The 22,798-nt window shown below is 42.8% G+C and overlaps 1 protein-coding gene across 2 annotated transcripts in view; it reads left to right on the plus strand.

Moving 5' to 3' along the window:
- Nucleotides 1-332: 332 nt before the first annotated feature.
- tenm4 (teneurin transmembrane protein 4) overlaps nucleotides 333-22,798 on the plus strand; it is a 287,914-nt gene continuing 265,448 nt past the window's right edge. For both annotated transcript variants that reach the window (XM_088346405.1, XM_088346406.1), the window contains exon 1: nucleotides 333-655. The gene's annotated coding sequence lies outside the window, so the exon portion shown is untranslated. The remainder of the gene's footprint in view (nucleotides 656-22,798) is intronic.

Genomic DNA, 22,798 nt, shown 5'->3' on the forward strand with positions numbered 1-22,798 from the left:
AGAAAGAGACAGAGTCGGAAACATAAAAATAACAGGAAGAGATGAGAGTGAGAGAAAAAAAAGGGTCACAGAAAGCAACGGATAGAAAGAATCAAATAAAAAGAAGAAAGAAAGATGCACACATAGACACAGGTAGAGAGGAAAAGAGAGCGAGACTCCACACTGAGAGAGCAGAGCCTCCTCGCCCCGAAGGGGGCGTCCACGCGCACCCCTTCTCTGTGTGCCTTCCGTGTGCTTAGCGAGCGTGGATCAGGCAGGCACGCACGCACACACGCACGCAGAAGCACAAGCCGCAGCAGAAGCAATACAAGCGACAGAAGCGGCTTGACACTCCCCTGCATGCCCGCCTCGTTTTCATCACCTCCTCCCTGACTCAAAAACGGGAATCTTCACGCGCGCAACGTGGACGTGTTGACGCACGCGCGTGGGAGTGCGTGGACATCACCCTCAAATTGCATCTCATTTTTTGAATCCTCTGTAGCTGTGCGCACGGGGAGGACAAATTTTCTCTCGTTTATCTCACCCCCATACCGTTCCATGCTACAAGATCGCGCGTGTCGTGCACTGTGGAAATAAGGCGAAAATCCTCGCGTGGGGGAGCTTTATCCTGGGAAGTGAGGACCCAAACGGGACCTACTGCATTGTCTTCAGCATGGTAAGCACCTTGCAATATGCATTATATACGACTTGGAACATTACCCCTCCCCAAACCACCCTTTCTATCCGAACCGCACCTTCGGTTCTGTAACGTGTGCACGCACGCGTGCACGTCTGTTGTTCTGCCTGCCTGCGCGCATATATGACAAAATGTACATTGCATTTATTTTATTTTATTCTCTTAATGGGACTTGCAGTAAAAATGTTGAGAGTAAAGGGACGGGCGAGGGTTGTGGGGTGGTCGGTTGTATTGGGGTTAGTCAACTTTACAAATTGGACTGCAGTGTTGATGTTATCTTACATGAAAAAGCACGTACATTTGTAATTATATTTAAAAAAATCTGTCAAATGTCTCCATAAAGCTGAAAAATAAATCTTACTACAGCAGATATGTTCTGAGGTGGGGTTTGCAAAGTGAAATGTAAAATAAAACTGATTTTACAACTTCCACTTGTGAGAATTGTCAGTAAAACCATTAAAATCATTCAATCAGCAATTAGTTACCACCATATTCCTAAGCGAGGATAACGATGTGTGTGTATTTCTATCCATCCATCCATCCATTATCTGAATCGCTCATCCTCAGTAGGCTCGCGGGGGTGCTGGAGCCCATTTCAGCTATCTTCCGGTAGTGAGCAGGGGACACCCTGAACTGGTTGCCAGCCAGTCGCAGGGCACACAGAGACAGACAACGCACTCGCTCATTCACACCTAGGGACAATTTGGACCAGCCAATTAACCTGACATGCATGTTTTTGGAATGTGGGAGGAAACTGGAGTGCTCAGAGGAAACCCCACGCAAGCACAGGGAGAACATGCAAACTCCACACAGGGAGATTTGATCTCATGACCTCAGAACTGTGCCGCACACGTGCTAATCTCAGTAAAGCGGGGGTGCTGGAGCCCATACCAGCTATCCTCGGGCCGTGGGCAGGGGACACCCTGAACTCGTTGCCAGCCAGTCGCTTTACTGAGGTTAAGCGGTGCAGATAATGGATGGATATATATATATATATATATATATATATATATACATATATATATATATATATATATATATATATATCGGTGAGCATGATGCTGTTCTTTAGTCATAAATGAGGCCATTACATAGATTTCTGCATGTTGTTATTTTCCAACCACCCCGAAGTCTGTAATTCTAAAGTGTCTCAGGAATCAATAATTCTTGTATAACTGCTTTTTCAGCAGGCGCAACCAGAATGTTTTTTTTTTTTTCATTTTGGCCTGGGGGTTTTACGATGCATCACCCATGCACGTAGTCCATCAAAATGTAGCACATGAGGTCTAGTAGAATTTTTCGCGCCCCCTTCCACTTTAACGTCACTCAGAAGAGGGCCGAGCCGGCCAGTGACCCCCAATTCAACCTCTTCCCTCAAAGGAGCAGAAAGACATTTAGCTTGTCTGACCTTGCCACGTCTTTCTTCCCATGCCGTGGCGATGGCTTCATTAGTTTGGACGTGACGGGTGGAGGCTACTACCATTCTTCATGACCGCTTCTGCCAACGACATGCCCGCTATTGTCAGCTAAACTCTAACACGTTTTTCCTTCTCCAAATGACGGTTAAACTTTAAAACAAGCAGCATATTCTGAATTACAGGTGTCAAAGTCCAGAAAGACTAGAATAGACCAGAATAGAGCGACAACAGGTATAATCAAGATGGAGATTAGGAACTAAAAAAGACAAGCAATAATTCAACAGCTTTTGCTGTCCGCACAGTCCATACCCCTGTAAGATCCAGCTATAGAAAAAACTTAAGCGAGATTTTCTCGAACCACCCACATGTGACCCACCACATTACTTTATGTGGGCCGCGAGACTATGCTTGGAGAAGCACAAGAGAAAAATGAGTTAAACAACTAATTGCAGTTTTCAGTACCTCCATTGCCACACGCACAGAACCCACTGTAGCTGTATTCATTGACTGTTGTTAATCATCAGGAGAACATTGAGGAAATGCAACCCATTGTTTGGTTCACAGTTCATGGTTTAAGGTTTCATTTTTCTTAAATAAAATAAAAGTTACGGACGTTATTTTTGAGGAAATACAAAAAGTACAAAAACTACTCTTTTTCTTGCAAAGTTTTATGTGAGGGTTATCATACGCATATATAATAAACCCACTCCCAAATAACAAAGTGTTGTGGTGTTTTGCAGATTGTAAAAGTTCTACACTTATGGGCTGAGGTCCCACACAAATATCCCGCCCAGAATCATTCTAAGTCTATAAATGGCCACAATGACTATGTTAATGTGTGAAAAGTCAACAACAGAAAGCAGCGTTAAGTACTCAGATTCTAATTAGAGTCAGGTACAGGTGATGAGGAATAGGGGTGGGGTCCTCAAGTTTTTCTGCCTGTTGGAGCCCCCTTTAAAGATGGTTGCGTGCTGGATGCTAACACAAAAAAATCCCATATACATGTAGTTTTTTAGCAATTCAATCTTTTGCTGATGGCACAGTCATTAAATACTGAGTTCAGAATCAGAGTCAGGTGCAGGTGTTGAGGAACAGGTCTAGGGTCCTCGAGTTTGCCGGCCTGTTGGTGGTGTGGTGTATCTTAACACCAACAATACTTGATACATATTATTTTTGAGCATGTCGATCAGGAGAGCAAGGAAAAGCACCATTAGTACAAAAATAAACGTAATTTCTGTATTTAACATTTGACATTCAATAAAAGGTCATTTGATTTATGTAACTTACCACAATAAACAGCATACTGTGCTTGTTTACTCCATTGCTAAGTTTTACACATATGTAGCTTGCCAGAAGCATGGACTTATCCTGTATATGGATAGATACGACTATGGCATTTTTGCTCTGCGGGGCAGAATAGAAAAGGGACCTGTTCCAAAGAATTTAACCAATAACCAATAACCAACATGTGGATTTTTTTGGGGAGGAAGCTGGAGTTTTTCTCTTGTACTACAAGCCCCACAGTGCTTTGTGGCATCAGAATATCTAGCATAAGGGTAATGGCGGATGCACAACATTGTGCACAAGCAAATGGATGAATTGAGTTTTGTTATTTTGTACACATACACTACCAAGATAATTTGGAGTTTTCCATCGAAAAGTTACACTTTTATTCATTAGTTAGCCAAAGTCTCTGTTATTTGGCAATATTACTGCTTTGAATACCAGCATCTCGGAGTTGCGTTTTCACTGTAGATGTTGACACTGGTGTTCTGTTGGTTCTATTTAACGAAGCTGCTAGTTGAGGATTTGTAAGGCGTCTATTCCTCAGATTCAGATTCAGATTCAGATTCAGATCTACTTTATTGTCATTCTAGTACACGTGTATACAGAACGAAATGTCGATACATCTGACCCGCACAGTTTCCTCGAATGTACAGATATAAGTAAAAGTTGTATTGTATTATGGCTACGTATAGTATTTTACCATACCATAGTGCCGATAGTGCAAGAGGAGTAGCTAACCAGATGTGCAAAATGGGCATTCAGGTTAACAAGTCAGGTAAACAGTAACATTAACACTGTAACAGTAACGCTGTAAGTACAATAGTGCAGAGAGCAAATGTGCAAGGAGTGGCAAGCTATAAAGAACTGCCAGTAGTGCAAAAAGTCAGATTAGCAGCCGTTAAGATTTAGGTTAACTATATGTTAGATTGACCATTTAACAGTCTAATGGCCAGGGGGACTAGACTACTGCGGAACCTGGTGGTCCTGCACCGCACACTGCAGTACCTCTTCCCAGAGGCTAGCAGAGTGAACAGTCCATGATGGGGGTGAGAGGGGTCCCCGATAATGTTTTTAGCATGGGATAGGCAGCGCTTCTGGCCAATGTCCTGAATGGAGGGAAGTGTAGACCCGATTATTTTCTCTGCTGTCCTCGTTACCCTCCTCACACTACCCCAGTCGGTAGCGCTGCAGCCTCCACACCACACAGAGATACAGCTGGTCAGGATACTCTCTATGGTGCCCCTGTAGAATGTGATGAGGGAGGGTGGGGGCAGGTGGGCTCTCCTCATCCTCCGCAGGAAGTACAGGCGCTGCTGTGCCCTCTTAACCAGTGATGCAGTGTTCACGGACCAGGTGAGTTTGTTTGTAATGTGCACCCCTAGGAACTTGATACTGCTGACAACCTCCACAGCCTTGTTGTTGATGCAAAGTGGGGCATGGTTGGGCTGGTTTTTCCTAAAGTCGACAATGATCTCTTTAGTTTTGTCAACATTCAGGACCAGGCTGTTGTCCCTGCACCAGGCCACCAACTGCTCCACCTCCTCTCTGTAGGCCAGGTCGTTGTCGTCCCTGATGAGGCCCACCACTGTTGTGTCGTCAGCATACTTCACGATGTGGTTTGTGGCGGACCTAGGGACGCAGTCGTGTGTCATCAAGGTGAACAGCAAGGGGCTCAGGACACAGCCTTGGGGGGAGCCCGTGCTGAGGTAGATGACATAGAATAGAGACTTATCATCTTCCCACTTTTCTTTCAACCCTGTTTAGGGCCTTTTTGTGCTGTTCTATGTAGGGAGGTGCACACACCCTTGTAGGAGACCTTCAGTTTCTTGGCAATGTCTCGCTTGAAATTGCTTTCAATTTCTTAAAACAAGAACAGACTGTCAAGTTTCAAATTATAATTGTCTTTTTCTGGCCATTCTGAAAGTTAAATCACACCCACAAATGTGACAATTTTAAGTATGTTTTGCTTTTAATTTTTTCAATGATTGATGATTAGATTTTAAAAACGTCAAACAAATTAATCAAATAAAATAAAAAAAAAGGTTTTCCTATTTTACTACATTTGATCTACATTTCATAGAACGTTAGTTTTTGAAGTAAAATAAAACAAAAAACTGTGCAAAATTTTCCACCACTATTATTTTCCTATCCAAGTAAATGTTCGTATTAAATTAATAACAATTATTTTGTTAAGGTCTGGCGCTCTTCTATCCACCAGAGGGCACCTTATTGCTGTAATGTCCAACCGCCCCATACCTGTCCCTAATTAACTTCAAACTTCATAAGGACATTTTGGAAAGAAACTTGTGTCGGGCTATTTTGATTTTTCACTGTCAAAATACCCATCACATTTTCCAGGATTATCCAGATTTATGAGGTTTCTTTTTTTGGTCCTGGTTTCGCATTTTTATTGTTTGTTTTTGATCGATTGTTTGTTGTTTGTTGATGATTTTTTTTAATAAATGCCAATTGTTTTTGAGCACCTAGCCTTTTCCTGCTTCCTGCCTTTGGGCCTGTCGCAAAATCACAATATATTTAGCACACGTTTATTTAATAGTTGGTTTTAGGAAAAATAAAAATAGACATTTAAAACTAGCAGTCTCACCTAAAACAAGATGTGTCTTAATGATGATAAGTTGACCTATTTTATTATTTCATCATTATTTGTACTAATTACTTCATTTACTAATCTACATTTATGATTTCCCTTTTTGTCTTAAAATATTTTTAAGGATCAGTGAACCACAACATTTTTATTGACAGTCTGACTGAGACAGCTCACTCCAAAAACATTCGTCAAATTATATATATATATATATATATATATATATATATATATATATATATATATATATATATATATATATATATATATATATATATATATAATAAAAAATATTTTTATGCATTGGTGAAATTTAACACTATGTTTTGGCTTTGCTGTGAGGCAGGTGCGAGAAAATAAAACAAGTTCCGGCCTCAGATTACTTTCTTAAGACAGCCACAGTTGTGGTTGTTTTTGTTGGGGGGGCCAGGTGATGGCCCCCTGGACACGCCTCCTGCACCCATACAAACACTCCCCATCCGGTCAATTGTTTGCGGTAGGAGGTGCGTGTATTTGGGGGTCTGGTGAGGGGTTCGATGTCCTTCAGACTGCTCGATTGATCAAACGCAACGGAGAGTCTCCGGGATTTAAGAACTCAATCTAGTCAAGTTTTTAGAGGTCTTTTTTTAACGTGGGGATTTAATAAATGTCCTCGTGAGTTGATAGAAGAGAAACAAATGTACACTTGTGGGGTGCTGAAAAAGTGCATCCGTCCATCCATTTTTTTCAATCAGCCATACTTACACTCATCCATCCATCCTATCCCTTCATTCTTAAAACCCATCCATCCTTACATTTCATCCATGTGAGCAATCCATTATTCTTCCTTAAATTACATCCCTTTCACCCATCCATTATTTTTAAAGTTATCCTTCCTTCCTTTTATCCATCTTTATTTCCCTCATTTTTTCCATCTTTATTTCCCTCTTTCCTTCCTTCCTTCCTTCCTTCCTTCCTTCCTTCCTTCCTTCCTTCCTTCCTTCCTTCCTTCCTTCCTTCCTTCCTTCCTTCCTTCCTTCCATCCATCCTCCCTCCCTCCCTCACTCACTCACTCACTCACTCACTCACTCACTCACTCACTCACTCGCTCACTCACTCACTCACTCACTCACATCACATCTCCATCCCGTCATCAGTCCAACTGTCCTTACATTCCATGCAAAAGAAACCCCTAAAACCTATTACTACATGTAAAAATAAGAAACTCAAAATCCATGAAAAGTTATAGCAGACACATTTTTCCAAACTTGTCTCGTTCAACGTCCGACAGCTCAGACCCAGAATGCTTCCAGATGACGGATTTCAACTTTTTTTTCTTGCCAACTCGAGTAGAGTCACTTCTAATCATGTTTATTTTCACTCAAGGGTTGCAATTGCGTATGGAAATGTAGTGCATTCAGGGTCCTTGTGAAACGAGTGCTGCAACATCACATTTCTAAGTAGTTTTTAAAAATCATTTATTTATATTATTTTCACTGAGCCCTGTGACAGTCATTTATTAGACATTTTTAGCTCCCCCCCAACCTTAAGTCCCCACGGTGCTCCCCACATGTTTCTTAAAACACAGCTTGGCAAATGACCCCACTTGTTATATCCGCGAAAGCACCGCAACTGCGGGGGAAATAAGTGACAGTAATTACATTTGCAAAAAGAAAAAAGAAGAAAGGTTTGAAGGTCAGCATTCTTCAGACAGCCGTCACATCCCTGGGGGGTTATCCCGCCAAAGACCTGCCCGGTTTTTGTTTAGCCTTTGCCTTCAGAAGAGGAGGCAACGTTTCATCATTACCGGTGCCATCTTATGCAAGACGGTGAAATGTGTCCTAATCCTCAGGTAATTAAGCCCCAGTGGTTAGCACCTTCCTCTGCCCAGCCCCCGTCATGTCTTGGAATGGGGAACGATGTATAGTAACACTGTAATTGTACATGTACACTAATATAATTTGTCTGTGGTTTGGTATAGTTTCCTAGAGGTTTCGGTTTGGTATTGGAAGGCAAAAGACGTCAAAAAGACTTGCTGGTTTTCTAAGACTATACTAACTTGTGTTCATCGTAACAAGTGAAATGCAAATCTTTATATATATATATATATATATATATATATATATATATATATATATATATATATATATATGAGAGAGAGAGAGAGAGAGAGAGAGAGATTTTTATTTGATTTTACATCTTTATATATTCAATTGCATATTTCATTTTACATTTATTATTCAATTTTTATTTGAGTTTTGTGTATTTATTCCATTTTAAAAAAGGGAAAATCATAGGTCGGGAACGAAGTAATGAGATTGAACCTTAAACTTGACCCTTGGGTTCTGGAGAAACCTCTATCCATAATTAGCAACTCTGCAGAAACAATTTCACACCTCTTCTGCAGAAAATGTAGCTATTTATAACTATAATGTTTCTTTTTTGTAAGATATTTGATCTTATTTCTGTAAATAAAAATAAAGAAAATAGTCTCTGATTTTTTTTTTCTAGAAGGTGCTACATTCAATTTCTTGAAATGAGAAAAATATACCTGAAATGAGGAAAAGTTTCAAACTAAATAACCCCAAGTTGACTTCCCGTTTCCTTTCGTAAATACTGACTTTCATAACTGACATATTTTTAGAAGGGAAAGGGACAGAAAGAGGATTGACCCTGAAACTCGACAGTTGTGTTCTGGAGAAAAATTCTGCCTGTCAACAGGAACTCAGCAAAAATAAATTATTTTTCTATCTGCAAAAAATAAAAAATACGCTACAAACATAATTTCTTATCATTTTGAAAGCTATCTAATATTCTTTCGCTAATAAAATATATATAACATCGTTCTAAATTGTGTTATCTAGAAGGTGGTAAATCAAATTTTGTAAAATGTGAAAAAATATGAATGAAATGAGCAACATTTTTCAATTCCCAAATTAGCTAACCCCAATTTGACTTGTTGTTTTCTTGTTTGACAGTCTTCAGGAGGGAAGGGAAAGTAATGGGTTATGAAGGAACCTCTATCCACAACAATTTTGCTCATTTTAACTACATTTTTTGTTATTTCAAGAAATTTGATTAAAAAAACAACAATAATCTTAAAAATTGTGTTATCTAAAAGGTGGTAAATATATGTTCTTAAAACGAGAAAAATTTACTTGAAAGGAGCAAAATTTTTGAAATGGCAAACCTCCACTTAACTTTAATGTTTATTTCCGTAATTTCCGACTTTCATAACTGTCGTAGTTTTGGTAATGCTAGCAACAGCGTTGTTGTCTGCGCATGGTGTGCCGGGTTAGCCGAGCGTTGTCGGCACGGCGTTTCCCGGCGGAGCTGACCTTCAGCTGCCGGTCCATAAATATTCATGAAGCCGCGCTAGCCCGCTAGCGCTCCAGTCGTAGACACAGCAGCGCTTTTATTTTTTCCATTCTCACCTGCGGCGCAAAGATGACATTTTAGCAAGCGGCGCTATTTATCAAATGCGTATAGAATGTGCTGACCTGTTCTTTTATACATTGGCCTGACCCGAACAACAACACCTGTCTGTTAGCATTTCGTCCTAGCGTACACAAGCATCAACACTATTGATTTAGAACCGCCTGAATGATATAAGCGATGCTGACAAAAAGTCGTTTATCATTCGAGATGGTGGGAAAAAAGTGGGAAAAAAGTTTGATACTGTTTTTTTTATTTAGCAATAGGCAATACTAAACGGTAATAACTGTTAAGTGTACAAATAATCAATGCTGTGTTATCTTACAGTGTATCTTCCAACATCATGCTGATATTTTAATTACCATAGTTAGCTACTCCTGAAAACACAAGCGCTAATGCTAGGTTAAGCATTGACAATATGACAAAAAAAGTCATGTACTGTTTTTCAATGCTAAACGATACTAAATACAAAATAAATGCTTTTATGTTAAATTTCAGTTTCATACGTTGTTGTGTTATCACTCCGAGGCTGAGCGCTTTGCTCAAGTTTTGTTTAGCCCAGTTAGCTACTTGACTTAGTCAAAACTCAAGATATGATGCTAGCTATAACTCCGAAATCAAGTTGCAGCTCTGAAATCTTTTACACAAGTAAATGATGATGCTAAGAATTAAGTCAGAATTCAAGTGTTCGGGCCAAGACTCTGTAAAGTTGGAAAGTGTCCACGAGTAAATACTGATGCTACGTTACATTTCTATTTTTGTACGATGTAAGTTTGTATTTTTGTTGACGTTGTGCTAATATTTTGATGAGCTCAGTTACCTATTAGACTTGGTTAAAATTAAAGCGGTAATACTAGGTTACGCATACGGCAAAAAAAGCATCTACTGTTTAGTTATTTCAAAATAGGCAATGTCAAAAGGCATTAGCTGTTTTTCTTTCGCCCTAAAATTTTGAACACATGGCTAGTCAAGTTACGTCCAAAAGATCCAGATAATGATGCCTCGTTATGATTCAGTTTTTGTGTTGTGTTGTTTGTTTTGTGTTATTTTGTATCTTTTAATGTCTATTGATGCTAATATTTTCAATTTTACAATATGCACAACAGTAATAGCTGTTATTTTTCAAGCAATTTACGGATGATTTTGGGTCCAGGCTAGCCCAGTTAGAAGTGGCTGTAAAATAATATTTGGTAGTGATTTCATGTGTTCGACAGGATTAACCTTTTGATAAGAAGATGATATCACTCGTCTCGAAGTTATGTCTGATCGTCTTACTATTCATGAGGGTTGAGAAACACGTAATGTATGTGTGTGTGTGTGTATATATATATATATATATATATATATATATACTGGACTGTCTCAGAAAATTAGAATATTGTGATAAAGTTCTTTATTTTCTGTAATGCAATTAAAAAAACAAAAATGTCATACATTCTGGATTCATTACACATCAACTGAACTATTTCAAGCCTTTTACTATTTGAATATTGCTGAATTTGGCTTACAGCTTAAGAAAACTCAAAAATCCTATCTCAAAATATTAGAATATCATGAAAAAGTATACAAGTAGGCTATTCAACTAATCACCTGAATCATCTAATTAACTCGAAACACCTTGCGAGGGTTTCCTGAGCCTTAAAAACACTCAGCTTGGTTCAGTAAACTAAATCACAAGTATAGGGAAGACAGCTGATCTGTCTGCTGTCCAGAGGACCATCATTGATACCCTCCATCAGGAGGGTAAGACACAAAAAGAATTTTCTCAAAGAGCAGGCTGTTCACAGAGTGCAGTTTCAAAGCATATCCACAAAAAGTCTGTTGGAAGGGAAAAATGTGGCCGGAAACGCTGCACAACCAAGAGAGATGACCGCAGCCTTAACAAAATTGTGAAGAAGAGCGTCTTCCAGAATTTGGGGGAGCTTCAAAGACAGTGGGCTGAAGCTGGAGTCCAGGTATCAAAAGCCACAGTTCACAGACGTGTCCGGGAAATGGGCTACAATAGCCGTATTCCCATGGTCAAGCCACTTCTGAACTCAAGACAACGGAAGAAGCGTCTGACTTGGGCTATGGAGAAGAAGCACTGGACAGTTGCTGAGTGGTCCAAAGTCCTCTTTTCAGACGAAAGCAAGTTTTGCATTTCATTTGGAAGTCAAGGCGCCAGAGTCTGGAGAAAGGCTGGAGAGGAGCAAAATCCAAGTTGCTTGAAATCCAGTGTGAAGTTCCCACAGTCAGCAATGGTTTGGGGAGCCATGTCAGCTGCTGGTGTTGGTCCACTGTGTTTCATCAAGTCCAGAGTAAATGCAACTGTGTACCAAGAGATTTTAGAGCACTACATGCTTCCATCTGCTGAAAAGCTCTATGGAGATGAGGATTTCATTTTCCAGCATGATCTGGCACCTGCCCACAGTGCCAAAACCACCAGTAACTGGTGCACTGACCATGGCATCACTGTCCTTGATTGGCCTGCTAATTCCCCTGACCTGAACCCCATTGAGAATTTGTGGGGTATAGTTAAGAAGAAGATGAAAGACACCAGACCTACAAATGCAAATGAGCTGAAGGCCGCTATCGAAGCATCCTGGGCATCAATAACACCTCAGCAATGCCACAGGCTGATTGCCTCCATGCCACGCCGGATTGATGCAGTAATCCGTGCAAAAGGATTCCCAACCAAGTACTGAGTGCATCAATGGACATTTTCAAATGTTTGATTTAGTTTTGCTGTTATAAAATTATGTTTTTACTTGGTCTGAGGAAGTATTCTAATATTTTGAGATAGGATTTTCGAGTTTTTTTCAGCTGTAAGCCAAAATCAGCAATATTCAAATAATAAAAGGCTTGAAATAGTTCAGTTGATGTGTAATGAATCCAGAATGTATGACATTTTTGTTTTTTTAATTGCATTACAGAAAATAAAGAACTTTATCACAATATTCTAATTTTCTGAGACAGTCCAGTATATATATCCATCCATCCATCCATTATCTGCACCGCTTATCCTCAGTAGGGTTGCGGGGATGCTGGAGCCCATCCCAGCCATCTTCGGGCAGTGAGCAGGGGACACCCTGAACTGGTTGCCAGCCAATGGCAGGGCACACAGGGACAGACAACTCACCTGCTCATTCACTCCCAGGGACAATTTGGACCGGCCAATTAACCTGACAAGCATGTTTTTGGAATGTGGGAGGAAACCGGAGTGCCCGGAGGAAACCCACGCAAGCACGGGGAGAACATGCAAACTGATCTCACCACCTCATAACTGTGCCGCCACCAAACCCTCCCCATTCCAACCCCTAATGCAGAGCGCCAAGCAGGGAGGCAATGAGTACCAATGTTATAAGTCTTAAGTATGACCCGGCCGAGGCTTGAACCAGCAACCTCCAAGGCCACCGGCTGGATGACTTGATTTAAACTGGGAAATTAGATGTCAGAAGGACCAGAACAGAACAGGAAACCCCAGAGCGTTCGTTACAGTTCTTTATTTAGGGAAGCGTACAGGGCTAGCGGGAGATGCGATGGCTGTCGGACGTCAGCATCAGAGCCGGGAAAGTAGCTTCGAAACACGTAGCCAATCGGAGTGCGGAAGTCTAGCAGGTCAAGTTTACCGGGGCTGGAGAGAAGATCGTAGCGTGGGACGGAAGCAGGTCGGATCGGAGGCAGGCAAAATTAGGTAAACCGATCAAGATGGAACAGGTAATCAGGAGAGTCATACAGGGTACAAACGTAATCCTCAGACGAAGAGGTCTGGGAGTAGCGTGCTTAAGAAGGGGGAAATTAGCCAATCAGAGGGCGTCCACGTGATTGCTCCAGGTGACTCGAGTTAGCAATCACGACAGAACCCCCCCCTCAAGGGAGGGCTCCAGAAGTCCCCAAATCAAAAAGTAATCCACGGGCAGGCCGACAGGTACTCCAGAAAAAACGGAAAAGCAGAAAAAAATGCAGGCATTCCAAGGGCAAAAACCAGAAGTCAAAAGTAATCCAAAAGGCAAAAAAAAATATTCCAATACGTCACCCAGAGGGAACCAAGGCAAGTCACCGGAAGTCCTCGGCAGTCACTGAATCCACAGGCACGTCTCCAACAACCCAAAAAAAAAGGAATAAACAATCCAACGATCAGTGACGAGACACAAGGCAACTGAAAAAACAAAACATAACAAAAAACAGAGAGTCAAAACAATACAGAACCTAAAATTCGTCCGAATGGACAGAAGCCCCCTCATCAGCATCCGAAGGGGCGGCAGAGGGTGGGTCTGGAGGTGACCGTGCAGAAGGCCCTTGGGGATGACCACGGCGCGGCGCTGGTTGATCCAGGTGTCGTTGGTGGAACTCTCTCACGAGGTAACGGTCCAGGATCTGCCGGGTGGGGATCCACGACCTCTCTTCTGGGCCATATCCCTCCCAGTCGACCAGGTATTGGAGTCCACGTCCTCTGCGTCGGGAGCGGAGCAGGTGTCGAACAGTGTAGACTGGGTCCCCCTCCAGCATGCGTGGGGCCGGAGGAGGAGGAGTCTCGGGTGCCAATGGGCTCTGGCGGACGGGCTTAATCCGGGAAACATGAAAGGTGGGATGAACCCTCATTGATCTTGGCAGGCGGAGACGGACCGCTGAGGGGTTGATGATCTTCTCCACATTGAATGGACCAAGGAATCGAGGCGCCAGCTTCTTGGATTCCACCCTCAGCGGTAGGTCGGTGGAGGAGAGCCAAACCCTTTGGCCCACCTGATATTCCGGAGCGGGCCTTCGACGTCAGTTAGCCCCAGTTGAATGGGACTTGCCTGCTCGAAGGAGTGCTGTTCTAGCTTGGGCCTCAAGTACTCGCCTGTCTATGTCTCATGTGACGGTTGCAACCATGCGTGATGCTGGGAGAATGTTAGCCGGACCCTGGGGTTGGTCCTCGGGTTTCTGGAAGTGTCTAGAGAGGGCGTCCGGTTTTACATTGCGGGAGCCGGGTCTGTAGGAGAGGGTGAAATTGAAGCGGGCAAAAAAACAGAGACCAATGCGACTGTTGTGGGTTTAGTCGCTTGGCCGAATGGATGTATTCTAAATTCTCGTTGTCAGTCCAGACAACAAACGGCACTGTCACCCCCTCCAGCCAGGGCCGCCACTCTTCTAGCGCTAACTTAATGGCCAGCAACTCACGATCCCCCACATCGTAGTTGTGCTCAGCCGGGGATAGCCGACGGGAGAAGAAGGCGCACGGGTGCATCTTCTGGTCCTTTGAATCCGAAGCGTCCACTTCAACCACAAGTTGCCGTGCGGGGTCTGGCACCAGAAGAATAGGGGCCGTGGAAAAACAAGTTTTAAGTTTATTGAAGGCCTCATCCGCTGCGGGGGACCACCGGAAAGTGTCCTAAGGGCTGGTACACGTAGCTGTGAGGGGAGCCGCCACTGAACTGTAATTACGGATGAACCTTCTATAGAAATTGGCGAAACCAAGAAATTGCTGGAGCTTCTTACGGTTCTCCGGAACGGGCCAGGAAGTGACAGATGATACTTTGGATGGATCCATCTCTAGCTTCCCTTCGGTTTTTATGTAGCCCAAGAATGACACAACCTTGGAGTGGAACTCACATTTCTCGGCTTTGACAAACAGGGAGTTCTCCAAGAGGCGACGGAGGACGAGCTGGATGTGTTTCTGATGTTCCTCTTGGGACTTGGAAAAGATTAGGATGTCATCCAGGTATACAAAAACAAAACGGTTCAGGACATCTCGTAACACGTCATTAATCAGAGCTTGGAAGATAGCAGGAGCGTTGGTTAACCCGAACGGCATTACCAGGTATTCGTAGTGGCCGGTGGGGGTGTTGAACGCCGTCTTCCATTCGTCTCCCTCCCGGATTCGGACCAAATGGTAGGCGTTACGGAGATCAAGTTTTGTGAATATTGTAGCCTCTTGAAGTACCTCGAAGGCAGAAGCAAGTAATGGTAACGGGTAACGGTTCTTTACCGTGATTTCGTTGAGTCCCCGGTAATCGACGCAAGGTCGGAGGGATCCATCCTTCTTCCCAACGAAGAAGAACCCTGCTCCCGCTGGCGAAGAAGAAGGTCGAATGATGCCAGCCGCCAGGGCATCTGATATGTATTTATCCATGGCCTCCCTCTCGGGAGCCGAAAGGGAATAGAGCTGACCCGGATGGGGAGTTGACAGGAGATCAATTGCGCAGTCTTAAGGCCGATGGGGTGGCAGGGAAGAGGCCTTAGCCTTGCTAAAAACCTCCCGTAAGTGATGATAGCACTCCGGAACCTGGGACAGGTCGGGTGGAGGCCTCGGGGAAACTGAACTATCTGGTCGAGAGGCCGCGCGCAGGCAGGTCTGATGGCAGTCCATACCACACTCCAAAATCGAGCCAGAACGCCAATCAAAGTGTGGATTATGTTGGACCAACCAGGGGTAGCCAAGAACTATAGGTTGACTGGGGGAGTGCAGCAGGTGAAAACACTTCCTCTCTCTGTGATTACCGGAAAGTCTTAATTCGACGGGGAGCGTTATTTGGGAAACGGAGCCTAGCAAGTGCCCATCTAACGCTTGTGCCGAGATAGGACTAGGGAGTGTCTTAACAGGTATACCTAACCTGCGGGCGAGGGACAGATCGAGAATGTTTACCTCAGCGCCAGAGTCAATCAGGGCCAGTCTGAGTAGAATCGGAGAGGTAAAGAGAAGCCTGGATAACGGGTCTAGCGTTTTTGGGAGCAGATACGAGGGCTTAGCTCAATCGGACACCCCCTATTTCCGACGAGCGTTGGCCTTTTACTGGACAGGTGGCCACGCAATGTCCCTTGCCACCGCAGTATAAACATAATTGTTCAATGAACCTTCGCTGGCGTTCCTCGGGGGAAAGAGAGACCCGGTCCACCTCCATCTTTTCTACGATGGGGGTGACCGGGACCCGGGGGTTCGGTACGTTACCCACTTCAGAAGACGGGCGGGTAACGATACGATTAAGACCTCCCCACTCTTGTCATCAAGCCTGAACCCGGTGGTCAATGCGGGCGGTCAACTCAGTCGCCTCATCTAACGTACCCGGGGTAGCGTGTGACACTAATTCGTCTTTGAGATCTTCACCCAAACTATGTAAATAGGCGTCGACCAGCGCCTCTTCGTTCCAGTGGCTTTGCGCCGCAAGCGTACGGAAATCAATTGCATAATCTGCTATAGTGCGCCTACCCTGGCGAATGTTTAAAAGCAACCGGGAGGAATCGACCGACAAAAAACCCTAGTCGAATACCTTTGTCAGCTCTTGAGCCAAAAGGTTGAATGACGTGCACGCCGTAGCACCCCTCTCGTAGGCGGCCGTTCCCCAAAGACGCGCTCTTCCCGTGAGATGATTAATGGCGAACGCTAGCTTAGCTACTTCAGTAGCAAAATTGCGGGGCTGGAGGTCAAATATTAACCTACAATTTACTATGAACGGGCGGATCTGAGCGGGATCTTCCCCAAACTTCTCTGGCGCGCCCACTCGCGGCTCACCGAATCCTGCACCGAATGAACTGGGAAAGGTCGAAGGAGCGCTGTCAGTGTTGGGCACCGATGAAGTGGCTTGTCGGACCATTATTTGGGAGAGATAGGACCAGTCCTGACCCAACAGATCAAGCTCGAGCCGTTGTTGACTCACTTGCTGAGCCAGATTCGCCACATCGGAAGCGACTTGCTGAACTGCACATTCGGAAGGGGGAATGCGCTGCTGGTTCTGGCTTTCGTTGTCGTCAGGGGGCACATGTACGAACGCGGCGTCCATTCTGGTCTGAGGATTCTGTCAGAAGGACCAGAACAGAACAGGAAACCCCAGAGCGTTCGTTACAGTTCTTTATTTAGGGAAGCGTACAGGGATAGCGGGAGACGCGATGGCTGTTGGACGTCAGCAGCGGAGCCGGGAAAGTAGCTTTGGAACACATTGCCAATTGGAGTGCGGAAGTCTAGCAGGTCAAGTTTACCGGGGCTGGAGAGAAGATCGTAGCGTGGGACGGAAGCAGGTCAGATCGGAGGCAGGCAGAATCAGGTAAACAGATCAAGATGGAACAGGTAATCAGGAGAGTCATACAGGGTACAAACGTAAACCTCAGACGAAGAGGTCTGGGAGTAGCGTGCTTAAGAAGGGGGAAATTAGCCAATAAGAGGGCGTCCACGTGATTGCTCCAGGTGACTCGAGTTAGCAATCACGACATTAGAGGGTGCTTAGTGGTGATAAAATGAATGACAAGAGTTTGAAATATCATTTTATCAATTATTTTGTTTGATCTCCTCTATAATTCCAATTAAATTTACAAAATAATCAATGGGAGACACATGTTAGAACTTTGAGAAAACAATTGTTTCAGGTCTGATCCTTTTTGTCATTTGGTCAAAGAAATTTCCTATACGATTTTTTTGCAAGAACTGCAGAAAAACTGAATCGGACAGAAAACTGCTTTTCTGGATTGCCTACAGTTACCAGAAAAGCAGCGCAACAAAATTGCAAAAATCTTGTAAGAATTCATGTCTGCTTGATTTAGCATTATATTTGAATTGGATTAAGAAACAGTTCTTTCAGCAATCAAAAAAAAATACGTTTTTTCCTGGAAATATAAATAAATGACAATCAAACCTGAGATACGTCTTTCACACGACGGCGACGGACAGTTAGTTGTGCGTTATAAGTGGTATCTAAAATGCTTTTTTCCTCTCAATTTACTGAACGCAGGCAGTTTTCTCATGTTGCCAGAGGGAAACGCTTCAGTCCGAGTAAAACAAATCGATGAGGAACGACACGGCATCGGCAGGAAAAAACAAAACGAAAAACGACGCCGACTCATTTGTAGCAGGGTTAGCCGTGACGGCCCTCGGGCGCAGCCTCTCTTTCTCGACGAAGGGGAAAGTGAAACGAAAACTGCGTAACCCACAACCAACGTCGCCTTTTTTTTTGTAACGGCATTCTGCGGATTTCACGGTCATGTTGGACTGCTTTTCTTATTTGCTTCAAAAGCGCCGATTACTAGCATCCTCCCGCCAACTGTTAGTCGTTTTGGGCTTTTCTCGTCTATAAAAATAAATCAAAATGTTTGTGGAAATGACACTGCGAGGGCCGAGCTAACACGTCCATCTGTTGGGAAGAACCACAAGCGCTCTTGTGTTACGCTGTGAGCGAGGTGACGGGAGTGTTTTTCGCAGCCAACTGCTCCTTTTTTAACTGTTAGCAATGCTAATGCTAATGCTCCTGCTTGACATGTTTATATATCTCTGTCTAGCGCTATACTTTTATCAGTTGGTAGTACATTGGTTAAGTCTACGGACCTATCCATCCATCCATCTATCCATCCATCCATCCATCTATCTATCTATCTATCAAATCAGCTAGCTAGCTAGCGATGAAGATATAAGCTGGTATGGAAGCCCCAGAGTGTCAAAATAAAATAAATGATATTTTGAAATAAAATAACAGGCAACTATGTAATGTAGCTATTTATGTCATTATTGTGTAATATGCAAGTGCTATTCTTTGTTTAAGGTCTATTCATCCATAGTCCATCCATCCATCCATCCATCCATCTGCTCCGCTTATCCTCAGTAGGGTCGCGGGGGTGATGGAGCACATCCGTCGGGCAGTAGGCACTGGACATCCTGAACTGTTTGCCAGCCAGTCACAGGGCACACAATGACACAGTACTCACTTGCTCAGTCACTCCTAGGGACAATTTGGTCTGCCCAATCAACCTAAATTGGATGTTTTTGTAATGTGGAAGGAAACCACGCAAGCATGGGGAGAACATGAAAACTCTGTGCAGGAAGACATGACCTCAGAAATGTGCCGGGGATGCGCATTACCAGTCAGCTACCGTGCCGCCCTAAAGTCTATTCATTTTTATATTTATCATGAATAAAAAATTATTTAAAATGTATTTCAATTCATTTTAACACTTCATTCAAAAAAAAAATCAAAATCCATTTTAAGTTTCACGAAAGCGCTTTACTTAAGAACGACAACTGTTGTCAATCAAACCCTAGGAGGCGGGACCAATGGACAGACAAAAATGACCCATCAGTCTTAAGAATCAAGCACCGGCTCAATAAAGTCATATAATAATGTATTTAGATATAATTTACACAATTTTAGTTTCGAAAATAGCATCCATCCATCTATTCATTTTATACAGCGCTTATCCTCATTACGGTCGGGTGGTGCTGGAGCCCATCCCAACTGTCTTCGGGCAGTGGGCAGGGGACACCCTGAACTGGTTGCCAGCCAGTCGCAGGGCACACAGAGACAGACAACTCACACGTTCATTCACGCCTAGGGACAATTTGGATCGGCCAATTAACCTGACATGCACGTTTCTGGAAAGTGGGAGGAAACCGGAGTGCCTGGAGGAAACCCACGCAACATGCAAACTCCGCACAAAAAGGCTTTTAACTGGATTTGATCCCATGTCCTCAGAACTCAGTTGCCGTGCCGCCCTAAGTAACATCCAAGTGAATTTTATTCAATTTAATTTAATTGAAATACTAATTCAATTTCCAGAAAGTGTTTTACAGACTCCGGTTGTCAATCAAATTACAGGAGGTGGGACTAAGTGACTGACATACATGACAAATCAATCTTACGATCAAGAATGAGTCCAACAGAATTTTATTGACAGTCAGCCTACTGTCGAACTGGGAATAATTATGTAATATTTAACTACTATTGTTTCAAATATATTGCATTAAACATGTTGTAAAAACATATTTAATTATTTTATAAGTTTTCATATTTTGGAATAGCTAATGATGTCTTTCACTAACAACAGGAGGTGGTGCCAAGGGACAGACAGACATAACCAAACAATCTTAAGGATCAAACACAGGCCCACCCACCCGATATTGATAGGAGTCATTCTCTGCAAAACAGCAGTCGGAAATATGTTGAAAAAACATAAATCTAACTTTTCAATCCGATTACTTATCCCCATAACTTTTGTATTAGATATTTTTTTAAGAGCAAAAATCCTGCCAACCAATGGCTAACCTCGCCTGAAAGTCGCCCCCTTCCCTCGTAGATTCAGCATGAAGTCGGCCCCTAAAATAGTCGGATAATCCCTTCATGAAAGCGGCACTGTCGGGGGATAAGAGCGCCTTCGCAGCAGCCTCAACGGATAAACTCTATCTTTTGTCTGCTTTTGGAATCGTGTATATTACACCGTTATGTTTGTCTACGTTTTCTGCGTCGCTTTATGGAGATTAAGACTTTTTAGGGGATTACAAACGCTCCGTTAAAGACAGTTTGAGGTTTTCAAGTCAGGGCTCAATATTTTTGCTGATAGGATTTTTTTTTTTTTTTTCGTTTTGGGTTTACTGGGATTTTGAGTACATGTGTATTGTCAGTCTACCTACCTTGTCACAGCTAGCTAGCTAGCCATCCACCACAAGGTAGCCGAACAGATGGATATCTAGCTAATTTTTAGTTAACTATCGAGCTCGTTCGAATGCAGGGGTCTCAAACTCAATTGACTCAAGGGCCGCCGAATCTGGGGTGGCCTGCTTTAATGGAACTGCTCTGTTTTGGCTGCGATCCACTATCCGCAGTCAATTATTGCTTTCTTGCAGTGGGTTCAGGACACTGAAGTGAGCAATTTTTCCCGGCCTAAAAGGAACTGCACTATTTTGGCCGTGATCTATGATCCCGAGTTAACTATTGCTGAGAGTAGGGGCTGAGAGTGCAAATCTGTGTCATGGTGGCTCTTTTTTATTCTTTACATTTACAATAAACAGCACCTGTGTGGCTGTAATCCATTATCCCTGGTCAACTATTACTGTTAGCGGGGGCCAGCAGAGCGCAAGTTAAAAATTTGGGGTGTTTACTTTAAGGATTTTTGCAGATTGCTGTGGGGGGTTTCAGGTCCTCTATAGCAATGATTATGAAATGAAATGATCTGCATTTATATAGCGCTTTTCAAGTCAGTGACTTCCCAAAGCGCTTTACATTGTGCTTCACATTTCCCAATAGCGGCCGTGATGTGTGCAGCCATGTAAGGCGCTAACCTGCTTATTGGGGGTAATTGGGGGTTCAATGTCTTACCCAAGGACACTTCGACATGTAACACGGACAAGCCGGGAATCCTAAAACGATCGCTCTACCTCCTGAGCTACTGCCGCCCCGATTACCAAATGATTACAATATTACATCGTGAATAGAAAGACACAAATAACATTGTTGCGGTTATCGATAGGTGAAAACTTGTTACGAACTTGTAAGTAGGGTTGCGGGAAGACAAAGGGTTACAAAGTTCACTTCATAGTCTCGTGAGAAAGTACGCTTCTGAAGCGTAGTGAATTTCACTCCCTGTTCCACTCCCTTTGAGATATCACTTGTTTTTTTTTCAAGAAAGTTGAACAAAGATCAACTAACAACGGATAATTCCAAAAGCGAATAAACTGACTGATTAGCTCAAAGCCTGGGATGGAGTTTAAAATTAGGATTTCAAGTCAGTGTTAGTGTTTTCAGAAAAGGATTGAAAGAGCAGTTTTAACACAGGGCAGAGGTCGAAACTCAAAATGTTATAAGAGACATATTAAATTAAAAATAAATTTGTCTGAAGCCGTAAAAGCTTTATATTATTCTTTATACCTATACTAGGCATATCCTATGTTGGGAATAATGTCGTTATAAATAACAGCGTTATGTAACAGTGTGACTATTTCAACATAGGGGTAATCTAAATAATTATTTTTTCCGCCGATGCAATACTATTACCATTACTGGCGGTCAAAAGCGATGCGATACTTTGAATGAAGTTTTTTCCGCTCTCTTACTAGTTGTTTACATAACTTCTTTTGAACCATGTCATCATTGAAAATAGCAACAACCATATGGTTAGGTCGGGATTACGGCAAATTGTTGAATGCGGTGGCAACCGACTTCTGTCGTTCACCAACGAAACGACTCTATAAGCTGGCTCTTGGAAGACGTAGCCGACAACCCACCAATCTAGAGCAGGTTTCCATCTAGCTGTTTTTTTCTTTTGAAATGCATTTTTAGGGAGTCTCTGTTGTCAAGTTTGAATTTGTTGAGAATAAAAAAGTTTTTTTTCTTCTTCTTAGATTTATAAGAATTTTAATTTATATTAGCTGTGTTTTTCAGTGTAATGTATAAGGCTTAATTTTTTGAAATACAAAAACTTTTTTCAAAGTAACTGAAATAATTACTTACCCTGGTAAATAGTTACTTTTACTATAGAGTTACTAACTCAGTTAACTTTTGGAAGAAGTAGTGAGTAACTACAACTAATTACTTTTTAAAGTAACGTGTCCAAAACTGGCTATATTGGCCTACTATCAAAATGACTACGTTTAATGTGACTACTCTATTTTAGGATACCTCCTCAAGTAACTAGCGTTAGTACAATATAAATAAATTACAGTAGGTTCCATTTTTTTGATACAAT

Source organism: Urocampus carinirostris, chromosome 10, assembly GCF_059441175.1.
Source record: "Urocampus carinirostris isolate Australia breed hairy pipefish chromosome 10, RoL_Ucar_1.0, whole genome shotgun sequence".
In the NCBI taxonomy this organism is placed as follows: Eukaryota; Metazoa; Chordata; class Actinopteri; order Syngnathiformes; family Syngnathidae; genus Urocampus; species Urocampus carinirostris.